Consider the following 25,565-nt stretch of genomic DNA (forward strand, 5'->3'; position numbering starts at 1 on the left):
CCCCAGCCTGCTCACTGGTGGGGTGGGGTGAGAAGCAGAAAAGGCCTTGACTCTGTGTCAGCACTGCTCAGCAGTAACTAAAACATCCCTGTGTTATCAGCACTGTTTCCAGCACAAATCCAAAACACAGCCCCATACTAGCTACTGTGAAGAGAATTAACTCTTCCCCAGCCAAAACCAGCACATCAGCCTATGGAATTCACCAAAAGAGATACTAAATCTTGCTAAAAATTTAGCAATGTTCAGAAGTGGATTGGGCATATACCAAAATAAAACAAAAAGCCCAAACAAAAAACTCAGAAGAGCTAGAAATTGTGATGTTTCAAGGAATAAGACATTTGATAATCAAACAGGTGGTTGGAAGCAGTTTCCCAAGTGGGTTATTCCAGAATTGTTGTTTGGAAGGTCTCCTGTGTCTTTGGCAGAAGCATTCAACTTTGGCCACTCTTAGGATGAGGATACTGGGCTGTTTGGACCACTGATCTGATTAGACATGGCAATTTCTGATGGCCTTGCCAAATAAGCTCATGAACGGCTGCAAGCCACACTCAGTGCATAAACGTGAGGAATGTAGTCAAGGTGGGCAGAACTTTGCCTCAGCATTTTACCCTGAGCTAAGCCAGGTGTTGCTCAAAAGCTATGGATTTTGTCCCCTGCAATGTGTCTGTGCCTCAGATGATGCCCTTTTATTTAATGTGTGATGCTCACGCTTAATGCTTTGAGAAAGAAAAGAGGAATTAATTCCAAGCTAACCTAAACTAAGTTAGACAGTGTTGCTGTGTTTGCTATTTTTAGGAAATTATTACAATCAAGGAGAGATTCGCAAGAAAGAACTGGAACAGAGTTGTTTTCTTCTGGGGATTCCTGCTTCCGATGTAACAGTCCTTGATCACAGGTAACCGGTTTTCTTTTATAGCATAATTTCATTGCAGTTTTTACATAGGGGGTGAAGTTCACTTTAAAGTTCAGTGAAAGCATACTATGTCATTCAAAATAGTCGTCATCATTCTAAATCTTGAGGAATCTCAAAAATGACCATATTAGATATTTTTGTTAACTCTTAATATAACTAATTAAAGCAGAAGACAATTCAAGTGTATAATGGGGATCATAATCCCTAGGTTAAGCTCTGTTGATACAGCATTTAGAATACTGATAACCATACTTGTTAGGGTCTGGCACAGTCGGTTTGGGCAGCATGGTCACGTTTTGTTACACTTGCTGCAGTGTTACACAATTACAAATTCTCTGAATTGCCGGTGGCAGGTTTGTCTGTAGGCTAGTCTTTACAGGGTTAGTGTGGAATTCTATTATATTTATAATCTGGTTTAGTCCTGGCTAAAGACAAAAGTGAATTGCAGTACTAAAGACAGTCCATAATAACATGACAGTAAGATTCTTTCAAATTAGGCCATGAAAGATTTCTGTTTTTCTAAGGTGTGATGTTGTTTTCTTTAGTTGTGTGTAGATACAAAGGTAGGTGATAAAGCTGACACTTACTTGTTTTGGGATTAATTCAGGAACTCTCTTCTGGCAAGGTGATTTAACACTTTGAATGAGTGAAACTCAGAACTAACATTGTAAAGGCCTCTTAAATTGCCCAGTCGCTGTCTATCTGGGGTTGATAGGAGCTGAACTAGATCGTGATTGCTAGGAAACACCGTACAAGTGGTTGTTTCAATTGTAAACAACTGTCATACAATCCATAATGAATATTTTTGTTTATGAAGAAGTAACTTTAATAGCAACGTATTGATTTAAAGCCACACCAACTAGAAAAGTCAGAGTTGAAAAAGAATCTGGCTCCACGCAGGCCCTTTTCCCATGAACATATTTTCCCTTAAGCTCAGGCAACAGAAACCACAGTCCAGAATATGAATCTTCTTGAGTTCTTTGCTTTTTTTAGCTTTAGGTTTCTCTCCAAGTTTTCAGTTCACTTAGGAAAACAGCATAGGAGTTGTTTTTCCTTTGGAATGAAAAGAGATGTTTCCGTTCCCTTCTCAAGAACTGGTTTTGGATAACTTCAAGTTTTGTAGTACAATCATATGACAATGCCCAAAATATTTTGGGGAGGGATAAGGAAAAAAACTGCTAAGCTTTGCTAAGCGTAAAGTCTGCTCAATGAACCATCTTTTGAAATTAACACAGAGCCCAGAAGCCTACTGGCCTTTCACCCTCTAACGCAATGTGAAGTTGGTTAGTATGTGATGCAAGTTGCCTGATACTGCTCAGTCATCCCCCAGCGTACACAGTCCAGAGAACTGCTTTTTGCAAGTAATACTTTGGTTTGCTCTGTAGGAAGGTGAGGGCCATTTCAGAGAAATAGCTTGGATCATGCCTCTCTCTTACTTTTGTTGCTAGTATTACACATATTTATCTAAGTAATGACTGATACATAATTTCCCCCAGTGAATGCAGTGCCTGAAAAGACAGATCCATCCCATTGCCCAGAGCTTCTGGGCATGGACTAGAATGTACAACGTCATTCTAAGAAACAGGTTTAGATTTGAGGTCTTTATCTCTGAGGTTAGATTGCTGTGAGATAACCATCAAATTGTCTAACTTTGTTGTGCATTCAGTGAGTGAACTGAAGTTCTTGCTGAATTTTGCTCAGAGCTTGTTTATACAATGAAGTTAAATGTGTTTACAGTGCATTATTTACTCTGCAATAACTCACCGTGTGGATGCTCTTTATGAAAAACATCTGTGGATCAGGTGTTAGCAACATGGTAGAGGATCAGGAATAATTTCTAGATGACACTGAATTTTTAGAGTAACTAATTTTTAGAGTACTATTTTCCAGTGGTTTCGACAAAGCACTGGGACTCAGGGTTCTTGAAACTTTGAGTAAGTTCCTGGATTCCTTAAGGTCAGTAGCTTTCCTATGCCTCTGTTATGACTTCTGTAATTTACAGATTATACAAAAATATTTGCCAGTATGGCATGATGTGAAACTTACTAAATTAATACGTTATCTACCACTAGATTTCCATGTAAATTCATGTCTACAGAATACAGTTCAGGAGGCTGTTCCTCTTTAGCATTTTGTCTTCCGTAGGCACTGTTTAAGATCAGAGCCCTTTGGCTTTTTTGTTCCCTTTGTAACTCTTCAGAAGATAATTTTCCATCAATGTAAAGAACTAGCACATTGTTTAAGGACTGCAGCTGCATGCTGCCCATCTAACATTTCTTATACAAACACTGGATGCTTTACATTATCCAAGCTGCAGACTTGTATTTTGGTATGGAAAGCCCAAAGGATTGCTAGGTCTGGATTTGCTCCAGCCATTGTAGTGTGGAGCTGAGTCATGCTGCTTCCTCTTTCTTTGCATGATCTACAAGTGAGTGAGTAGAATTTTCAAGATGTAAAAGGGGAAATACATCTGAAAAGCAAGGTGATTGACTTGCTCTGTAATCTCACTTGGCCAGGCAGGTATAAAATCAACGTGACATTTTGAATAGTGTGTGAGCTTGTAAAGAGAAAGCTTTAGTCAGTCATCCTGTGATGAAATCTGTGTTAAAGAACAATTCCTTATTAAGCAGTTCCTTGCCTTAAACAATGACTCTCTCAAGTATAGTCAGGATTCCTAGGGCAGGACTAGTTCAGTCTCTATCAGACAACTGCTTTGCACGGATTCTTCAGCGGGTGTTGGATGTTGTTACTGTGTTTGTTACCTCAGTTAAAGACAACTCAAATCTTCTGCACAAATATGGTCCCAAACTGTACCCACATTTCAGCCATAGAGATTAGAGGTACACATGAATCTCCCGCAGAAAAGTTCTTTGCTGTAGAGCGCATGTCCAGGAGTGGAAAGGGGCATGCGTTACCATGAAGCACCCAGTTACTTTAGGTGAGCAGATGGGCGTGCAGACAGCCTTTTCCAGATTATTTTAGATTAGAGCACTGGACTCTTCCTACTTGTGAAAAGTACAGGGCAGGCACCAGGTTTGCAGAGGTGTCCCCTGAGCTGTCATGTAATTATCATAGCTCCAACACTACACCAACTGAACAGCTGCTTTTAAGAGAGAAAAATTTTACCGTCCGCTTTTGTTACCATTCTCACACTAGGCTTAATACTTGGAGCAGCCCAGCTCAGAACTAGGACTTGTATTGTTCAAAGTTAATTTCTGTACTGTTGCAATTATTCCAGGTGCTGGGTGAGGGAGGAGTAGCAAGAGAGTGGGGTCTGAAACTCATGTAAGATAAAAGTCACTTCATTAATGATATAAATGGTAATGTAAACTCTGTGCTTTTGGTACATTTTTATTGTCTTATGTGCTGCAACAATGGACTTTTTGTAGCTGTAAAGATGAGAGATAATTTGTTTTATCTACTGTGCCATGATACCAGCTTAATTTTCACAAAGACTGGTATAGTTCTACAGATCTGCAGTGAAGGTAAAACAAGCACAGCTAAAATATGAATGGTATAGATACCTCTAATGCAAACACAGACTAACTCAACTGACGAATCTGCTACAATGGTACGTCTAAAATAGTAGGCATGTCAGATGCTGGACATTTCTGTGGTGGCAGAAGGATCTAATTTATAAAGCATTTGGCTGCACTGCAAACAAAAAGGGACATCCATTTTCACCAAAAGTTCTGTTGTTCTTTAGGCATGTGTTAGACTTCGCTGCCAGATTTAGCTTAAAGTTTAAATTGCTCAGGTAATGTATGGGCAAATGATCCACTTAAAGGACATGAGTACTTGCAGAGCAGGGCAGAACTCCCTCCATCTTGAGAAGAACAAGTCTGAGTAACTGATTTGCACTTGAGATGTGTGGCAAAGAGAAGGTTCAGCTTGGCAAGAGGAGAGCTTGTAAACAAGTAAAAAGCGAGTCCTGCATTATCATAAAACACAGAGATGGTTTCTCTTCGCTTCTCTTTTAGAATATGCAGAAAAGAATGCTTTAGTAGCAATGTGAAGAGAAAAAATGTTCACGTAAGAGCTGCTTTGGGTGCTGTTCTTTGATGTGGCAACGTTTTCTTGGTTGTTGCTCTGTCTGGTCTTGAGAACACAGTGAGATGAAGGTGCTCTAGTCTCCAAAACCAGTTATCAGGTCACAAGTCATTGCCATGGTTTTGGACTTGTAAGTGTACTTTGTGGTGACTTTACTTACAGCTGAGAAAGCTTATCGGTAAGTAAGTAATCTGTGAATACATGCTCCTGAGCTAGAAAGCTCTTTCTCATGGTATATGGAAAACCAGGAGTTGGTATCTAATTGATCTAATATTAAGAGTTAGTTAAGCTCCCATTAACATTGGGCACATCTGCCAATGCTCTGGCTGTCTACTAGTCTGTAATATAACATGTGAACAGGAGATGTTTTCTAAGCTGTTTTCACTTTCCGAAGAGAACAAGCAAAAAGGAAGCTCAAATTACTCTTTTTTTTCTAATATCTGTTTTGGGTTCATGGAAAGATAAATATCAGGCATTTTACTGCAGCTTCTGAAGCTTTTGTGCATGGTTGTACTGGACAGAAAGTAAAACTATTTGCATCTCTAATATGACAGAAAATATTTGGCCCAAGTTTGCACTGCAAAGAAAATAATAGCCGAGATTTGTGTAAACTAGAAAATTTTCCATTCACGGTACAAAGGCTTACTGCAAATAATGTTACATCTGTTTCCAAGTTTCCATGGAAATTGCACTCCATTTGCTTTTTTATTATTATTATTTCACTTAAGTCCAAAAGGGCTCTGATTAGACAGTGCACAGCAGAGAGGACATCTGCCCCTGCAGAATCACAGGCTATCTGCAAGTTTTTTATGAGGCTGCAGAGAGGCTCAAATTCTTTTTTTTCTTTTTTTTCATATAATAATTCTTTGCTGTTGGGCTTGTTTTCTCCCCCTACAAGGTAAATAGGCTTTATTGCACTTCCTCATGTTTAACTTCTAATGAACTTCCTTCCACGAGCTCTCCACGTCAGAGAAGTGAGTCTGTAAGGTCACGGGAGAAATATATCCTTAAATAAATAGTGTGTGTGTCTGATTGTGATGATCAGAAAGATATAAAAACACTCAGACCCTTCAGAGAATGAAATACGTAACTGGAAATTTGAACCTTTTTATTAGAATTTAGAAACATATATACAGACAGTTAAGAAGTATATCCCATTGATCCAGTTCGGTTTTACTGTACTTAGGTGGTTCGTTGATGGCTTTATTGATTCGAGTGCAGGGTGCTAAGCGCCTGAAAGCTGAAGATGCAAGCTATATAGTGAGAATATGTACTGCAGTTAAGAAAGCTTGCCTGAAAACTGAGGGCACCAGGAGAAGTGCAGAGATAAAATTCTGGCCTCAGTAAAGTCTGGCGGCAAAGCTATGAGTGATTTCATACCAGTTTCTGACTCACTCATTTGCAGACCTGTGTCATCTTGCTGAATGGGATTTTTTTAAAATGTATTTATCTTATGTGTTTCTGATCAGAAAGGTGATATTATTCCCCGATGTTTCTCCTTTCCCTGTTCTTATATTTCATATTTTGGGATCAGTATTTAATAGTTTTAATTCTGCTGAAATAATTGTAGTAATTAGTTACATTTTGTCTTCCTGAGTTCCTCGTGGTAGTATAATTTGACATTTTATTTTATTGCTAATTCTAAAGAGCTGATCTATGTGCTGGTTAAAATTGCTGCCATGCTTTATTCTAGAAGAGCTGCATATTTCAGTAGCGAGTGATGGGGTTCTTTTCATCTTACTTATCCCAGCAACGCTGTAAAGGTCCTTATTTTTTGCAGAATTTTCCTTAATTAAGAATGGCATCTGTGGGACCAGAAAATCTTAGATGTAAATTGGTCGCACATTCAGTGTGTATTACAGGGAAATCAACCTACATCTTTTGAATCAGTCAAACATACTCATAGTCATCCTGAATACTAACACGCTTTATCATTACAAGAAGGCATGAAGCCTTTGTCAGTCAGGTGGGTATCTTGATGTTTATGTAATCACTATAGCCAAATTTCACTCCTGTTTAGTATAATTCTTGAAATTTAAACTGTTTTCTTTCCGAGAAGACAATAAAATATTTGGCCACCTATTTTTATTTAAAAATATTACTAAATAAACAGATAATTTTGGAAAAATGCTTACCACATGGCAGCTCATGCTGATATTTTAGGACATCAGAACACTTTATAAACAGGCTTATATCAAAGTCTGCCTTCCAGCTTCTGCTTTTATGTGTTCCTTTATGCAATAATTTAAGAGGAAATTCTTCTGGGGATTGAGATGTCTCTCTGCCCTCCAGGAAAGCTGCTTTCTGAAACAAAGGCTTGTATTGCAGTGTTAGGTTTAGCTATTTTGTCCTAAGTTAGATATTTTCCTCAATAAGGAAATCTGCCCTTTTGTTTCCCTGGGGCTTCTGTGAACCAGGTCCTTTCTCAGCTTTCTAGCATAATTAACTTCCTTGCTGTGCAAAAAGGGGGAAGGGTCTGTGGTGAAAGGGGAAATGATCATTTCAGTGCTAAAGGGGCATGTCCCCCAGATTACCTCTGTAGAGCAATGAGCAATGGTCCTTTTCAAAACATTCAAGGATTCTCCTTCAGATGTCAACAGAGACCTGTCAAACAACATCAGTGAAGTCACAGCAGGGTTTGATTAAGAGCAGGAGTCTGGCCAGAGAAGCCAAGGGCTCTGAATAAATGCAGGGGGAAGTGAAGGAGTACTGCTAAAGGACAAAATGTCTTTATGGAAGTCGAATCAAAATACTAAGCAAAAATCAAAATACTGAGATTTATACTTTTAATGCTCAAGATTATTTTAGCAGCATAAAAAGCATGAAATACTGATCTCAAAACATGAAATATGAGAATAGGGATCCCAGCCATCCCCCAAAGCTGATGCAAGTTTGATTCGACTTAAAAAACATCAGCACTGGTAAGCTGATAGAAAGAGAAGAAATAAGGCTGTGCATAATAGCTGTGTTTCAGGAGTCTGGGAAAACTGGCTAGGGCTGAAGACAGGGAAATGCACTAGAACAGGGAAATCCACTAGAAGTTCTGGGGGTTTTTTTGTTCTTTCTTAGTTCATACCTTCAGAAATGCCTTTTACTATTCTTTTATTAATGGCTTTTAAAAGTCCCCCACATATGTTAGACAGGCATCTTCTTTGGAGCAAAGAAAGCTTCAATGACCCATCCTGAATTTGTGGGTGGTTCATGTCCCAGCTTTGCTGTCTCCTGGTAACACAGATATGCTGACTGGAGCATATCTGTAACTAGACCACTTGTGTCCACCCAGAAGGAAGTGTCTTTGGGTTTGCTGGTTTCCAGCATAAAATTCAGGGTTTCATATTAAAATATTTCGGGTGGACTTTCTTCATGAGGCTAGTAAGCTACTGACATAGAAAGATACGGTCATTAGATTAAAGCTATTTTCAACAGTTATACCCAAGAGTCTCCTTTTAAACATGACAAACTATAACAACCTATTTATTTTGCCAGTTACACAGTGGAACAATACAGTGTGTTTTGCTAACAGACACCCTGAGGAACTAATGGAGAATGACAGGCGTTTCCCCTTTGACCCTGGAAGGTTCCCTGCTTTGATAGCCCAGCAATATCTCTGTTAGTCACTCATTTTAACCTGCAGCTGCAAACGCCTTGCTCTTAGTTATAGGCAGACTGGGGTCTTTTATCAAGGAAGAGAAAATGGTCAAGTCTTTTCCTTAAAGAGTAACAGTTATACCAAATAGTCACAGTAAGTTAATCAAAGAGGAGGAACAAACAAAAAAAAAATCTAGCATGGATTCAGCTTAAGCTTTTGAATCTCTGCATTCCTCCCAGCTTACTCAGGGAAAATATATTCCTATTTCTACTGGGAACACTCTTAAAAGACTTCTTACAATAATGGATTGGGCGTTAACGCCTTATTCACAAGAACTGTGTGGTTTCTTTGTGTGTTCTCATAATCTTATTTTAATTGTAGCTACAGTACAAAATGTTGAGTGCCTCAATTAAAATAAAGCTGTGAGATCTGAGGCTATGACATGGTTTGGAAACATCATCCATCTGCATCTGCAATGGGCTTGCATTTTCTGCATGTCAGGTAATTACTGTGCTGGAAAACAGAAGGAGATTTGCAGCCTCTCTTGGTCAAAAACCCCTTTGGGATTCAGTCTAGGAAGTGCAGTTACATCAATTCCTGTTTTTCCTAAAGGTCAGGATCCTAGGTGTACTAGGTAGCTCCTGCAGTTAGTGTGTGTCTGTACTCACACTTTAGTTGGAGGTAATTGCAGTAACTTCCCCGAAGTTGCCTCAGTCTCTGGGAGACGAGAAGTTTCAGTGTGTCCAGGGGCCTCAGGACATTAAAACCAGTTGTTGGTTTATTCCCGTTCCCTTCATCTAACTTTGCTAGTTCAGACAGTCACTAGAAACTTTATGGAATAATCAATATCTGAGCCCTGGGAGCAAGGCTTTTATTAGGCTCATTAAGGACAGAATGTTTCCAATTACAAGGCATAGTGTCAAAGGCTGTCAGATCACTTTAAATGCCACGATATGCTGTCTTGCTGAATGCCAGCAATATAATTCTCATTTCTTGAGTTCATTTTCAAAATTCCCATTGAAGTCAGAAGGCATCTCCTATGCTGGCAGCTAGTAAGAGAACATAGGAAGCAGTGCATACAGTGCCTGAGGGATGAGTGGGAAGCATCCCCTTCTATGGCAGATTCAAAGGGTTGAGTTGATGAGCTGCAGAAATAGGGTGTCCTTGGGGCCTTTGGGACAGGACCATGGGGTGAAGGAAATTCCCAAGAATTTCACCTCCTTCTAAAAATAATTGCAGGGCATTCAGTGGGGACCTTTCTGGCTTTTTTATATAAAAAGACAGTGTCACAATAGGGGGAAGAAAAATATTTGCTTTGTGGACATCACTCCTGAGTAATAAAAGGAGATTAGTTACTTTCATGTTGATTGAAGAGTTTTATTTTTCATAGGAATAGCAATGTTAGGACTGCAGACACCATAAAGACTCAGTGGAATTTTTGTGAAGATATAGACTTACAAATTCTGTGTTTTTATACAACATATGTTTTGGGTCCACATCAACCCAATTCTTCCACATAGGTGGTAGAACTGGAGCTGTAGAATCTTGGACGTCTTAATTTCTTTCTTTCCTCAGAGCCACCTTCTGGTCCCATCAAAATCAGTGGGGGTTGGCCATTGACTTCAGTAGGACCAGAAATTGTCATTGAAACAGTCAACAAGAGACGACAAAGTCTTGTTTAAAAAAATGTTAGTAGGGGGAAAGTTGGAAAAGCAACTGTACAATGGATGTTGTGTAAAATGTGTTTTCTCTTAATGACCTTGCAGTTCAGATTGGCTCTGTTTACATACAAATCAAAAGCTGGTTTGTCTAACTGCCAGCACAGCAAAACTCAGTCTGGGATCTGAATATCCAGCTGTGTCTTTTGCCTCTGACATCCTCCCAGTAATAAAAGTTGTGTGGCTGGGATTTGGCTAGAGTCGCAGATGATGTGCGAGCCAGAATTGAATTCAGCCTGCTCTTCCTCTGCAAGACAATAGAAGCTAAAACTTGTTTGTGTCAATAAAATAAGCATATACAGCTCATAACCCCTTAGGGACCAGATATGATGAATAAGATGGTTTTTTTTCCATCATCACATTTCTAACTCTGACCAACGTTAGTAATAAGTCTGTGAGAACTCAGACTTTTGTCTTCCTCATTTCAAAGTCGGAGCAGAAGCTTTTATGGAGTTTACCTGTGAAGGTGCAGCATCCAGAGAATAGACATAATTATGACAGCCTTTGCAGAGCTATCTAAGCCAGGTTCTTTGTTCTTCACTTTCAAACTCCCTGAAGGGTGCACTATGTTAAGTGCTGTCTTTGCTCTGTAAGCCTGTACTCTCTTAACAGCTTCCCTGCAGATTGACAAAGTGACAGAGACAGTAACTTCTTCGCAGGTAAAACGGTACTGCTAGCATGCCTATTAGTCATCACTTTCCTGTTTCAGTCTTTTCTCCAATGGTATGTTAGCAAACTAGGCTGCTTTGTGTAGCAGAGGCTCTCAAATGTTGCCTTAAGGGGTTTCTGTTTGGTAGCTTGTCAGGAGCTTGGGTGCTGCACCTTGTGAGACAGATGCCAGTGGAGCGTATAGTGATGGAGAGGTTTCAGGTCCTGGGGTACTGTCTGGATGTTGGCAAAGCTATCTCAGTTCATAAGGGAGCAATGCATGATGAGACTGTATTTACTGCGGGGTCTTCTTTCTTCTAACAATGGTGAAAGCTCTGGCTGCAGTACAGAGCTCCATTAGCAATTTCACTTGCAGGTTGCACTTTGGCCACCTCATTGTAAAAGACTGCCTGTAAAGCTATATAGCAGTTAGGCACAGCGTTTGTTATCTCCACTTTTTCCATTAATAAAACTGTCTTTGACAGATGATTGAAAGCTCCTCCAGTTGACAGTATCAGTGTGGACCAGCAAAGGTGTTCTCAGCAGTCTAGAATGTGAGGCTTCCCGAATGCTTCTAGCTGACTGCAGTGGGGTGCTGCTCCGCAGCAGCATGATCCAGGGCCACCTTTTGAAGCATCCTACAGCAAGAGAATTCCCATTTGTATTTTCTTGGCTGAGTTTGTTGTGACATGCCCTGTTATTTTTGCATTCTGTGTCCATTCTGAAGTTCCTCCAGGCATCCCTTCAAATGAAACATTGCATCACTGAGGAAGTGAAGCCATTAAAAGTGAATGCTTTCGCCAAACACTTGGAACAAATACAGTCAGCTCTCATCTACCCGAAATTGACTTGTAAGTTGACATTGCAAAATTTGGGAGGAACAATAGTCCTTTCTTGAGTGGTTTGATGCAGTTGAGCTGTGCTGTTATTTTTTTGCCACATCATGAATGAAGGTTTTATATTTGCATAGAGCAAATGTAGAAGGGTTACCAAGCAAAGTAGTTAGAGCATGGAGCGTCACACTTTAAAATCCTTTTGAAGGAAGAGAAATTTTACGTTCTCTGTTGAACTCTGCTGAGGTCTCTGACCTTCTCTGTGTTTTACTTTCATCCTCTAATAATCCTGCCTTTTTGCAGAGCTGTGGGGATGGACCAATTGCTGTTTACATGCTATTCTTATGGTGTGAAACACTGTATAAGTGTTAATGATCATTATTGAAGTTTTCCTTGGTAGTCAAAGGGTTAATTTCTTTCTCCAAAGAAGGAGATCTGATTTAGGTTTGGCATGGGAGGAGGGAAGACAGAGGATTTTGTTCTGCAGGAAACTAGGTCAGCAGGTTTTTATTATCGTGCTCAACAGCCCAATGTGGTTTGCATTTAGGAATGAACTCGGTTGACATTGTGTATGGTTGATTTCCTCTTCCCAGAAAGCAGGCCTCAGACATTGCTCCATACATTATGGCTTTCCCAAATTGAATGCAAGAGAATATTTAGCTGAAGAAGCTCAGGCAGTTGTGAGTTTGTTAGGTACATTTTTAGAGCTGTCTGTTAGGAACGCAGAATGAAGTCCCAAGATATTTTGGAGAGGAAGAACAGTAGGGCTGGAATCTTTTCAGTCACTGAAGTGCATCAGAATCACAGAGATCTTCATTGTTTTTACACCCCATCTACTGATGATTGTTCTTATAGCCTGTAGCATTGTTTGGTTTTTGTTTGGATGTGGTCAGATTCTGATCTTGGTCCTGCCAAAGTAAATTTGGAGTAATTCTCTTGCTTTCTCTGAAGCTACTGCCGTGTGTGGCTGAGATCACAGTGTGGTCCTGCAGATAACCTTTAGATAGGGAGTTTTCCATTATAACTTTTGGACCATCATGACTGATAAACGATTTGAATAATCCAGAATCTTTTTCACATCTTCCAGCTTTCTTGACCATATATCCTGGAGTGTATTCTTTTCCTGGGCAACTGAGAATAGATGTCTGTGTTCTTTACCTCTGCCTATTGAAGACCAAATTGTGGCAGACATCACGCGTGTTGGAGAATTCAGGCTGCCTTTCTTTACAGATTATTTTGACTTTACTGAATAATGAAAATCCAAGTACTTAATAACTTAAAAAAAAATCTACTTTGTTTTGATTGTAGGGATCTGGTAAGGGTGGTGGAGCTTAGAAAGTCTATTGGTAACGTCTAGGAAAATTTCTGAGTAATAGGATTTAAGGCTGAGCATCTATTTCCAGTTTTATACTCTTGTTGTTTTACAGACTTTAATGTGAGTTAATGGCTCTTCAGCATAATAAAACCATCTAATTCTGTCCTGTTCTAGTCTTTATTCAGTTCTGGCACTGAGAAACCCAGACATTTTTGCAAACCAAGTTTGGCTTTTAAAGCCAAACAAGGAAAATACAGGCAATACTGAGAAGAACAGACAGCAGTAGGTTGCCAGCCATTCCTGGAAATAATGGAGTTTCACAACCATTCCCTGCAGACTGGACATTTAGGGAGGAAAAATATCCTTGTGGCTTATATGGACAGAATAATGAAAATGCAAAGTCTGTTGAGAAAGTTTATTATGGTAAAAATTCAAATGCCATTCTAGGGTTTAAACCGAAAAGCAGCATATCAAATGCCTCAAAATGATGACAGCATAGAAATAATACAGGTCAGAAAATTGCATATGGTCTCTCCTGAACTTGCTTTTAATGTCATGTTAGGCTGTACATTTTAGTTGTTCAATGCCTTTGAATATTTAAACAGTCTTAGCGGCAATAAATGTGCTCATATAATCATCTTTTGAAATATGAACATGTTAAACAGGGATGAAGAAAGTTGGTATTTCTGTAATACCCTTGTGCTCTTACATTGTTGGCATCTGTGACTGAGAGCCAAGAAAACAACAGCCCATGTCACAATGAGAGGCATAGAGGGGACTTGTAGCAGGCAGACACGTACACACAATAAACATCCAAGCTGAGGCAGCATTTTGAAAATTGCCTTCTACATAACGAAAACAGAAGGGGTTGTAGGAGAATCTCCATAGCTTCATTCAGGGATGATGAATTATTTCATTCAAATTTGTAGCGACTCAGAAAATGTCACTATGTTGCTGGAAGACTTGGGTTGTATTCCTTACTCCCTAAATTGAACTAAGTTGAATTAAACTCTTAGCTCAAGAAATGAGAGATGGGAAAGACACTCTCTCTCCTGTAATGGCTCTCCAGAATGTATATTATATCTCTTGAGGCTGTCAGCCATGTGAAGCTTTTGCGATGTGACTCAGTTTGGTCATTCTTGCTGTGAATAAAAAGGGTGAAATCCTACATTTTTATAAAGGCTTTTTCTCCCCCAAAAGAGTCCAGAAAGCATGACAAATCATCAGCATATCAGAGCTGTCACTGAAAATGCAGTAGCTTCTGGGTTGAAACAGCAACTGTTAACAGCAGTCAGTAATGCCATGTGTATGAAAAATGTCCGCTGCTGTATATTGTGTTCTTTCAAATGAATGAACTAGAGAGTTTCTAGACTGAAAATGAGGTTGGTAAATGCAGAAGAGCAGTGCATGTATGTCAGCGAATGAACAGATGCTTGCAGAAGACTGTGGGATAAACAGATGCTGAGTAATGCTGGTATACGAAATAAGCCATTTGTGCCCATTTGGGACCTCTGCTGTATAACGGATGCAGCCTGCAAATTTAAGTAGGTTATGATGTTGTCCCCTATGGCTGGGGTTAGAGGCCAGTCCAGTTAACTGTGGAGTAGTCACTTTGTGGAACAAACATGAAGGCACTAAGCTAAAATCGTCTTTCAGAGAGCAATGGCTTCATATGGGTGCATTTCTTTTTTGTTTTTAAATGTAACCCTACCTTTACCAATTAAAGTAGCTATTTAATGGTTAGAATACGATCTCTGAGCTATGAGCACAAACCCTGTTTATCCCTTTTGTGGGATAGAATATATTTAGTCTTGCTTTATTTGTAGTTATTATTCCTTCTCAGTGTTTTAACCAGTAATTAACCCTATCTGTTGATAGTTGTTTACAGCTGGGAACAGGCTGACAAGAATGGTGCTCTTTGTTCTGCAGTGAGGAGGGAACAGTGCCAGGTAGCTATCCTGTATCTGTTTCCGAAAGCCTGGTAGCCATCTCCTGGGGCAACCCCTGTACCAGGAGAGAGGGAACAGCAGTCTTCTCAAACATGGCTGCTCACTGCCGATCTTTTCTGAGAATGCCAATCGGTTGGTTGATTAATTTTATTGACAACTTATTGCAGGCAAAAGGTGCCAGACTGAAAGCACTGGTAAACAGTAGACATAGGTCCCACGCAATATTACAATGGAGTAACTCTACATACCAGTGCGTGTTGGTACACTTCGTTTTTGCTTCAAATTGATTGCTTGTATCTGCAAGAAGATTACTGTCCAATGTGATACAACTTTCAGCCTCTTTCCTTGGATGCCAATAAGAAGATTAATTAGAATAGGGCTAAAATTGTATTAGTATTTAAGGGAGATACATTTTTTCCTGCGCTGCCTCATCTCTTATTCCATCCCAATCCTTTATGCATTATGCTCGAAGAGGTACTGTAGAGCAGAGTTGAAGACCCTCTGTACAGAGTCCTCATACAGCTTCTGCTACGTTTAGTGCTCTCGGTATCTACAAGGAGGTAAGGAAGGACTCTTTGTCTCCATCCTCGTATATCCTTATTCCAGGAGAATGGATATGCTCTTGCAAGAGCAATCTAGAGCAGTGCTCTGCCAGCACAGGATGTTTGATACACAACACGTTCAATACCCCCTCCTACAGTGGCTCATTCTGTTGACACTCGCGGTATCCTTCCACAGTACCCTTGCTGGGGCCTTCACACAGCTCACAAGTGATCTCTGGCTCCACAGCAGCTATAACACTCGAGTAATCTCCAGCCAGTCTTGGCAGTTGGACTTTCCCAGTGACCTGTATTAACCAGAAGTGTCTTGGGAGGTTTCCCAGTTCCGCCATTCTGCTTTTGGGAGGTTTCCCAGTTCCGCCATTCTGCTTTTGGGAGGTTTCCCAGTTCCGCCATTCTGCTTTTGGGAGGTTTCCCAGTTCCGCCATTCTGCTTTTGGGAGGTTTCCCAGTTCCGCCATTCTGCTTTTGGGAGGCTTCCCAGTTCTGTTTACAGCTACAGTAACTAACTCCTGACATTTATACCCAGCTCGTGCTCTGATTGCTGCAGCTTGGTGCCTGTTTGCACACGGGGCCTTCTGATAAGGCAGGCATTTGACCTTTCTATTCTTAACCCATTAACATTTAGAAGAGCTGCTCTCCTCACCTCTAGAGGCTGTGTTCCTCCCCCTCCCCCCAATATCCCTGTTTCTGCCAGATAAGATTACGCCTGGGTTATATATTGATCTAAAAGCAGAGTGCCAAATGCAGCCCACACCAGTTCAAGGGCAAATACTGAATCCATATGAGTGAGTTCACATGCTTTGGTTCAGTAGTGGAAAGGTAATGACCAATGCCTCTTTTTGCCCTCTCAACAGAACCTGAGGGCAAACGCAAGGGTATCAGTTCTTTATCGCACCAGTAAAATGAACATCATGGCTGCAGTAGGTACCAGTCCAATTTGCTGATGCTGCATCTTTGTGCTGTTTCCTCTTCTTCATCTGCACTTGAACAGATGAAAGGGTTGAAGTGATTATTACACGCTCATTTGCTTGAGGCAGTGTATTCAGTAACCTGAACTTGGAAACAAGAGCCAAGATTCCTTTGTTTTAAGCCAAGCCTAGCTCAATGAATACTGCACTGTGTCACTTGAACAAATCTCTTCACCTGTGCATATGTATTTCCCAGTTTTTGAAAGTGGGAACCTATTAGCAACCTAGTGAATTATAAATAGCAAAAACTATTCTGGGAAAGGGGCTATATCAACAAATGTAGATAGCCATTTACAGTCAAATACAAAGTCAGTCATTCTTTGTTAAAAATTAGTCATTGAAGTACCCCCAGATGAAACCCTTGGGCACACTTTACAAGCTGACTGTACGAAGTGACACTAAGAAGCTCTTATGAGCTCTTAGGGCATAACTGCAGATAGCCAGTTAAACATCAGCTCCGAGGGCCATAGCTATCACACAAGACTGTGAATGGGGAGCAAGGGAATAACAGATAGGAGTAAGGAGATGTTATAGCCTCTTCACATATCGTTTGGGAGTCTCTTGTTCTAGTTCAGTATCTTGGTATAAAGTCTACATTTCCAAAAGGATGTTGACGTTTGGAAAATACTTGGGAAACAGTCACCAGAAAGATGAAGGATGTGGAAAACAGGCCTAATAATGGATGTTTAAGATGCTTGAGCTGTTTGCTTTATCCATGAGATGGCTTGATAGTGATACAGGAGGATCAACGTGGGGAAGAGATTTGTTGGATGAGGTCTGTTGAGCTGTTACATAGCATGTCGTATGAGAATAATGACCACAGTGGTCCCTGCTGGCTTTAAAAATGTATGACAATGATGATAACTACAATCAATCATAAGAATTAATTAGCTGGCAAGCCTGATTTTCCACTGCAAAACCAAAAGCCACTGGAGCAGGATGGATAAAAATTTATTGCAATTATTAATATTTTATTATGTTAAATGGTTTAAAATAAAACATTGTCATTTAATGTGCATTTATGACCATCTGTACTAAGAATTAAGCTTCAAGTAGTCTAAAAAGATAACTTTCATGGAATTAGAGGCAGGCAGTATGCTTTTTCCTGCCAATGTTTAAGAGAAAGTAAAACCACTGAATTGATGGAGGTATCTGACCAAGCACTAGACTTTTTTAGAGTGAACAATGACTCCATTTTAGTTGTCTTATTTTACCTAATTCAGAAACTAGGTAATTCAGAGTTGAAAAGCTCATTCAAAAACGAAGGAGGAAAGCTTTTTTTCATCTTGTGGTCTGTGAATAAAAATAGATGTGAAAGTCTGTTCTACTAATTTTTTAGATGCCTGAAGAGCACGTGTGATCCAAAAACAACTGCTTTATCTCCTTAACTACAGTTAATATTGTCTTTGTTTACTAGATCTGTTAGTTTTTAATACTATGTTTTAGTAAGCTTTTCCATATATTTCTAGAAATTCTAATATCTTTTAACCAGTTGTTAGAAAACAATTATAAAATATTGTTTTAATGACTTTGAGCTCCAGCTTCCATCTCAACTCAAAATTGCACAAACCATGAATAAAAATTCATTTAGTGGGGAACAATACATCACTCCCTGCTTGTTAATACAATAAACTGTAAAAAATAAATTCTATGCTTAGCTATAGAGTTGTTCTAGAGATAAGTAAATCACCTATTTAAAATGGGTGGGTTGAAATCAACCTGTCCTGCACTGCAGGCAGAGGTGGGTAGGAATTTTGCTGTTCATTTACTGCTGGATTGATCCCCACATTTGTGAATTTCCTTGTAAGTGAAAAGTAGCACATCATCACCAGGATCATTGCTGCATTGGGCCCTTACCTCGTCGTTGTTTGAGTTTGCCTGTAAGGCAGTCACTGTTGTAATGTCAGAGACAATCACTGGCCGTTTGAGCAGCCTAACTGAGAGAGACAAGGCGTAGGAATGGAAATGCTCCCTGCCAGTGCTTTTAGAGATCCTGGTTTACTGGCTGCGTTTTTTTTTTTTCTTTTTTTTTTTCCCCCCTCTTCAAATGTTCCATGAAGTAAATTTTTATCAGTGACTCAGAGCAAAAGAAAATTTCAGATTTTTGTGATAAGATATTAGATGTCTGGACAAGCCTTCAACTTAAAATGTTTTTTTGGCTTATCCAGTGTACTGTACATGCTGAGATGTGAGTGTGTGAGCCTCTAGTTATGATTAAAACACCAAAAGCATGGACATAGGAAGCAATAAAGTATTATGTAGGAGAAGATTCATCATTTTTGTGACGTTGTTTAAAGGAAGCCCAGATGTCGGAGTAGATATCTACTGAATCAATCATTTTCTAAGCCACAGATGACCAGAAAATTAATTAAAAAGAAAAAAAAAGAGAGAGATTAGAGAAGTAAACCTGCAGAACTTAATGTTTAAACAACGTAGCCCAGACTAGTTTGGCCTTAAAGTGATCTGCATTAACAGTAATTTATTTGGGAATGTTTAACCCTCAGGATTGAAATTCAGTCTTGTTCAGTGATTATGAAGACTGGGAGGCAGGATTGCTCCAGTTTGCTTCTGCTGCTGAGTATGTCAGGAGAAACAAGTTCCTAAGCAGAGCTCCAGTAAGGAACAGAATTTTTGCCATTGGCTGCAGCGGTGCCAGGATTTTCTGTCCCCTCCATGTCACATTATCCCCATACAACTATGTCCATAATGTCTTGTTATACCTCAAAGGGAGGACGAGGTGGCTGCTGGATCACATGTTTAGAGAAGACTTGAAGATCTTTCAATGAAAGATTTGGCGGAGTGGCACATTTTTATTAAAGCATTATCTATTCATCTCTTATTCAGTAGAGACAGCGAGAAATTCTGAAAGGATTGTCCTCCCTGAGAGGAGAAGGAGGGGTATGTGCATTGCTGCGCAGGGATATTGCCGTGCTGGGATAACTCATGAGGGTCCCCAGAGCAGTACTGCTCCATTAGCACAGCCCTGTGCCCAGATGAATTAGCCCTGCCTCTCAGCTGGATGGATGAGGGTGAGAACTGCTCTGTGCTGATGCAGCAAGACTGCTTTTCTTGCAAGAACGAATTATGCCATTAATGTGCAGATCTCTGCACCTCCCTTCTTTGCGAGCTTTTTACATATTCTGTGTGGTCTTGTATGTCTAAAGCAAGACAGGCTCAGAAGATGATAATTTAGATATATTTCTGCTAGCAGCAGGTGACAAGAGAAATAAAATACTTTAAGAATACTTAGACTTGCAAAACAGCATCAGGGTCAAGGTACTTTCTAACAGCTCAATAGAAACTCCTTTAATAATACCTTATAAACTTTCCTGGCTGCCTGGCCTATTTACAGTCCTTGTCCTTACCCCTAATCCATTTCAGAAGATGTGTTTCCATTTCAATTCAGAGATTGCCCAGCAGGACATTTGTCTTAGCACACAGGGACAGCTGTGTTGACAGTCTCTACAGCCTCAGGGCATTATAGGCTCTCTGTAATCAGATGAGACCTGTACATGCCTCAGTGCCTTAGCAGTGAACTGAAACAACCTTTGTCTGTTTGGGATGATAAAGGAAGTGACCATGTTTAGAAATTTGGCAGTCATTTTGTGAGATCCTCTGAAGGATATATAAACTGCAAAACCAAATGAAGGTCCAGGAGTCTGTTTTACTGTAGCAGTTCATCAGGCAGCATGAAAAAAGTCTGGTGTTGGAGAAATATATACAAGAAATGCAGATGATTTGAGGTTAACTTGTAAAAATATGTTGAGTAATTTTTATATAATGTCTATCCCCTAGATCCCTATCCAGTGGTATGGTTTTACAGCTGTACATATCTATTTTCTGAAAGGTTTCTTTTTCTTCCTTTGTGCTGTGTGACAGAGTTACCAACTCCTTCTATTTGAGGAATCCTAGGAGTTACTTGTAACAGTAGTAGATAAAAGTTAGACAGAAATAGGATTTTTAAACTGCTAGCACACCATTTAAAATGCAGTTTGCATAGCAATAGCAATGACCAAATCCCTGTTGAATACTAGCCAAGAGTATCCATTGGTGTGTTTTATTCATGCAGTGTGATAGTGCAGTTAACTCAAGTCTGTATTGATTCTATTTATTTCAATTTAGAAAACATCTCCACTGAGCATTCAGTGTTATTATTATAAGGACAAGGAGCAACATTTTGGACTGACAGCCACGCATATAAATACAAATCTTTTGCAAAACATTCTGTCATACTGCTTCTTCTCCTAGAACAAGTCAGACTTAAACAGAAACAGATTCTGCTGTCGAGGTTCTTGCTGAAAATGCCCTCCCTCCAGCTCCCTTATGATTACATCAGGGGACCATTTGTTTTAGTGTCTCAGATGATCTCCACAGCTGCATTATTGTACAGAGAGAGAGAAAGACAGGCGTTAAGGTAAACAGGTTAAACACACTTAATAGGTAAAACATGCACTTTACATCGTACCTTGCAACTAACAGACCGTCAGTAGAGATCCTAGAATATTGACACTGTAAATAGGTGTTTGTAACCTGACTGCTTCTTGTGAACCATAGGGAGTGCGTAGGTAATAAATATATACAGATCCATGGTACATAGTATATAGTAAATGGCTGTGAGTTACTTGCTTGTCACAGGTACCTACACAGTCAGAACTGTTTGAATGCTTAGGCAGGCCAAAGGTTGTGAACGTGAGACACACAAGTTCGAGAAAGTCCATTTAGTGAAGGAACCTACATTAATTAGCTCCGCCACTTGTTGCAATTGTTTCCTTCTGCTTATGATGATTGAGTCACACTGATCTGACCAACTCGGGTCAACCACAATGTTACCAAGACAACTAAGTAAACTAGTCACTGCCCTTGAGTATTGCCTGCCACAACCCAGAGTGTTGCCAGCATTTGAATATGGCAGCATGAAATGGCTCACAGCTCCCTACTCCAGCTTTGTCTGGATGTTAGAAAGGTGATGTGATGGAACAGAACCTCAGTTCCTTGTACAAGCAAGCTCTTGATATAGCTGAAGTGTTGTTCAGGTCTCCTCAGCAGCAACAACCAAGATGAATCAGATACTCAAAACTGGACTGGATGGGGCCACTCAAAGATTCTAAACAGTGCGGTATGTGGTTGGCCATAATCTCTCTAACATGACAGAAAAAGAAAGCGCTAATAAGGGGCTACAAGCACTACTTACTTCTTTAATCAGTTTCAGAAAGGTGTTAGGGCTGCAGGTAGGTAAAAGAAGGATGGTGGGCTGCATGTGAAAAAATCATTGACACATTCCACCCCATAACAGTGTCCCATTGAAACATCTCTCTGTAACAGTCCCAGATCCTGCCTGCTAAGAATTTCCTTATTATATGCTGTTTGACTGGAAGGGGTGAGTGAAGGAGAGCCCTAGCTATCATTAAAAAGGAAAGGGAAAAAAAAAGTCTAATCATATAAATCCCTGTAGTTTGTTTCCTCTTAGAAGATCTGTGCTCTGTAATTACGTTGCCAAAGAAGCCTTTCTTCTTTTGAGTTCACGCGAAGCTAAATGGTTTTATTCCCTTTGGCCTTAGTTCAATCAGTGTACATGAATTACAAAGTTTTTCAGTTCTAGTGTAAGCTTGAATTAGAAGTCAGTGGATGTGGCACTTCAGATGAGAGCAAACTATTAAAAAGAATAAATTCCTTAAAGGGACAGTTGCTAGGTTGGGAGTACGTTTAACGTAACCCCACCGCCAAATAGGAATTTTGTTTAAGAGAACCCAACCCACCAGCAAAGAGTGCCAGCAATCCAGAATTTCCAACATATAACAACTATGAATAGAACAAGATACTCTGTTAGGAGGTAAGTAGTGCTGACAAATTGTTAAAAAAAATATAGGTATTTTCATTATAAGGGGTAAAACAGCGTAAAAGATACTCAAAATAATATGTCAGAGTAGTGAGATGGGATTTACTAGTTTGCTCATGGCGTTTACTGTTGCTCTTGGTGGAGATACTGAAGCCAACTTTGAGCACTTTAGATAATTTGTTCTGTAGGAAACATAGTTGTTTTGATGATGCAACATCAACTTTTTAAAAAGGAGAAGGCAGAACTTGATGAAGCAAATAGGAAGCATATGTTTTCATTTGTCACGTATTCACCTTTTTTCCTAACGTACACTAGATTTTGCGAATGTGGATGGTGTTTTATGACCCATAATCTCAGTTTCATTGCATGAGAGATCAGGAACAAGGGAAATGAATGCTTTGCTGGACATTGTGAGCATCTTTTGCCTCCTGTAGCTTCTTCAGTCAGTTTTGGTTAGAAGGAAAAAATATTTTTATTGCAGTGCAGGAAACGGAAATAGTTTTTTAGAAACTGAAATGGGATTTGGGATGAATATTTTGTTATCTGATCCTTCTGTTCCAACTGAAGCATTAAATGAAAACAGTTTGATTACAGTTCCATGCCAAGTCATGCCCTCTCTTCTAACAAGTCACATATTAACTATCTCACTGTACCTGCATACTCCTTATACAGTAATTTCAATACCCTCTCATTTCAGCGTTGCAGTCTATTTCTCTGCAATTACTGTTCGTATTGAAATAATTCATTACATAGCCTTCCCTCCATGCACGTTCTACATGCTTTACAGTTTTTGTGACTGTAAGCTTAACAAATCTTGTCTGAGTTATGTGCCATTTTCTCTTCTTTAATAGTTAATATTTAACTGAATTTTGTTAAGTGTATAAGTGTTCAGTCTGTTTTCAGATGAAGGATGAATGTTTTCCTGTAAATCAGTTTTTAAGTCTTCTAAGCACTGAAAAGTCTGGCAAACAATGCTTGAAAGAAGTAAAATCTGTGCTTATTTTGGGGTGCAAAATGGCAGGGGATAAAAGGGGGCAATTCACAATTTAAGTTGGATGAATTCTTCATTAAGTCCATTCTACTTCATGTCATTACATAGCTTCAGCAAGATTTAAACCCTTTGTTTTGGAAGGAAGAGTGACATCTGTAATAAATTATGGTGTCTCTTATTTAAACAGTAGCATTGTTAGAAATATTTTCTTCCTGTATTTCTGTTTCATAAGCCAAATACTCAGCATTTCTCTTATTCTCATAAGTAACCACATGATGGGCTGCCAAGGCTGGTTTATCATTTGCCTTGGAAAAGACATCATATAATATTGCAAGATAAAACATTGGCAGACGGAGGTTTGATCTGTGGGGAAGAGAGGTAAGGGGTTTGCAGAATTTGTGCTAATAGATTGAGGCTTGAATGGGAGTACTACATGCACAGCTCATAACACGAGTATCAGCGAATTCAGCCGGTCTTACCAATAAGGGGCAGAGAACAGTTTATTGCAGCGATCATGTTTCTGCAGAAATGAGACTTGAGTCACTGATTTCATTTGAATTTTTTCATGGCTTTTTCACTTTTTCATTTTCTAGCCAGACCTAACAAATTTCCTTTCAGTGTTTTTTATGAAACATTTATATTTGGACGTAGGTATAAATGTGGATGAATATCTAGCTGTCAAAGGGAGTTCTGATATTAAGGCATACCTGCTTTTCAGTGTGGTATCTGCAGGGACCATTCTTGTTACAATGAACTTGTCATCATAGCAAAGAAAAGAAATCCATACAACCTCTTACTGAGAATAACAAGGTTTTACTAGAGAATGCAATATTTTAGGGCAAGACATGAGTTTGTGTAGACTACTTTTAAGTAGCAAGTACAGAAGGAAAAGCGGCCAAGAATATTGCTGGAAACAGTCATCCAGGGCTGTGTCATACCAATGCGGTCCAGAGCACAATTAGGTGATGCAGAGGTCAACACTTTGACCATCGACAGGTTTTGGGAGGTACTTTTAAGCAGCTCCTATGATGTTGGTGTAATGGTGGATAATTTGCAACTGTTAATGTGTCTTCTGCTCAATCCAAGTACCCAGGAATATATGAGGCTCTGCAGAGCACCTGTAAGAGGCCTGTTGAAAAATGGATTGTTATTTGCCCCAGGCAATAAAATGTATTCCTGGAGTGAGTGTGGGTGATGCAGCACTGGGCTGTGGCCGTGCTGCGAGCCGGGAGCTCACATGCTCCATTCCAGGCTCTGCCCCTGACTCAGCTCTGTTGCCTCAGGCTCTCTAGGGAAAGTTAACTGAGCTCTTAATTCTCTCATTATAAAATGTGGACGTTATTACTTGCTTACTTCGCCATACCAGCCTCACAGGGGGGTTAGTTAATGAACATCTGTTAATGTGTGGAAATAAATGCTGTAAAAGTGCTGAAGTAGTAGTAGTAGTCCTGCTCATACAGTGATGGCATGGCTGCAGGTTGGTAATCTGCAGCTTTTTCTTACGGGATTGTGCTGTAAGGTTATAATAACCATTTTAGCAAGGCACCTGTAGAGCACAGCTTCCCTGTCTCCAAGGTACTCCCTGTGCCCCCGGTACTTGTAAGGTGTTCCAGAGCCCAGGACTGGGACGCTGCGCCAACACAGTTCTTGTGCCCCTGGAGGAGTTTTGTGCACCCCCATGTAACCCAGGTACCTGCAATTCATCGCACGCAGTGCTTGATGAGGGTATTATCTTCCCAACTCCGGTTCACTATCCTCACTCATCTGCCACTCATTAAGAAGAAAAAGATACTGTTCCCTTCTTTAAAGCTTATTGATTTCCTTACCCCCACTCCCCCCCCATCGCTGAATGTCTTAATCCCACTCGGTTTCCTGCAGTGGTGTCAGGAGTGCGAAGCACCACTCACACTGCGCGGAGTGGCCTTTCTCCTGGGCCACTGCAGGCGGCTGCTGGAGCGTGAAGCCCCTGCTCGCAAGAGTTAATTGTTTCCAGCTTTTGCCAGTCTTGGCCTGGTCCTAGAAATCTGGCTGGATGCTGGCGGCTGCCAGGAGCCTCCGTCTCGCCCGTCATGTGAGTAGTGTAAACAGGCCGGCAGCGCTGCCGGGCGAGTGGGAGGCTCGCTAGTGGGCCAAAGTTCAGCGGCTGCATCACGGCCCCGCGGCAGCACCGGCCGAGCAGGCAGTGGCGGGGTT

The 25,565-nt window shown here is 40.2% G+C and overlaps 1 protein-coding gene across 1 annotated transcript in view; it reads left to right on the forward strand.

Annotated features, from left to right (window-relative positions):
* The window catches only part of PIGL (phosphatidylinositol glycan anchor biosynthesis class L), a 65,036-nt gene that overhangs the window by 5,999 nt on the left and 33,472 nt on the right, over nt 1-25,565 (forward strand). The window contains exon 3 of the mRNA XM_009278177.2: nt 796-895. The gene's annotated coding sequence lies outside the window, so the exon portion shown is untranslated. The remainder of the gene's footprint in view (nt 1-795; nt 896-25,565) is intronic.

The sequence above is a fragment of the Aptenodytes forsteri genome, unplaced genomic scaffold, assembly GCF_000699145.1.
Source record: "Aptenodytes forsteri isolate BGI_AS27 unplaced genomic scaffold, ASM69914v1 Scaffold66, whole genome shotgun sequence".
NCBI lineage: Eukaryota > Metazoa > Chordata > Aves > Sphenisciformes > Spheniscidae > Aptenodytes > Aptenodytes forsteri.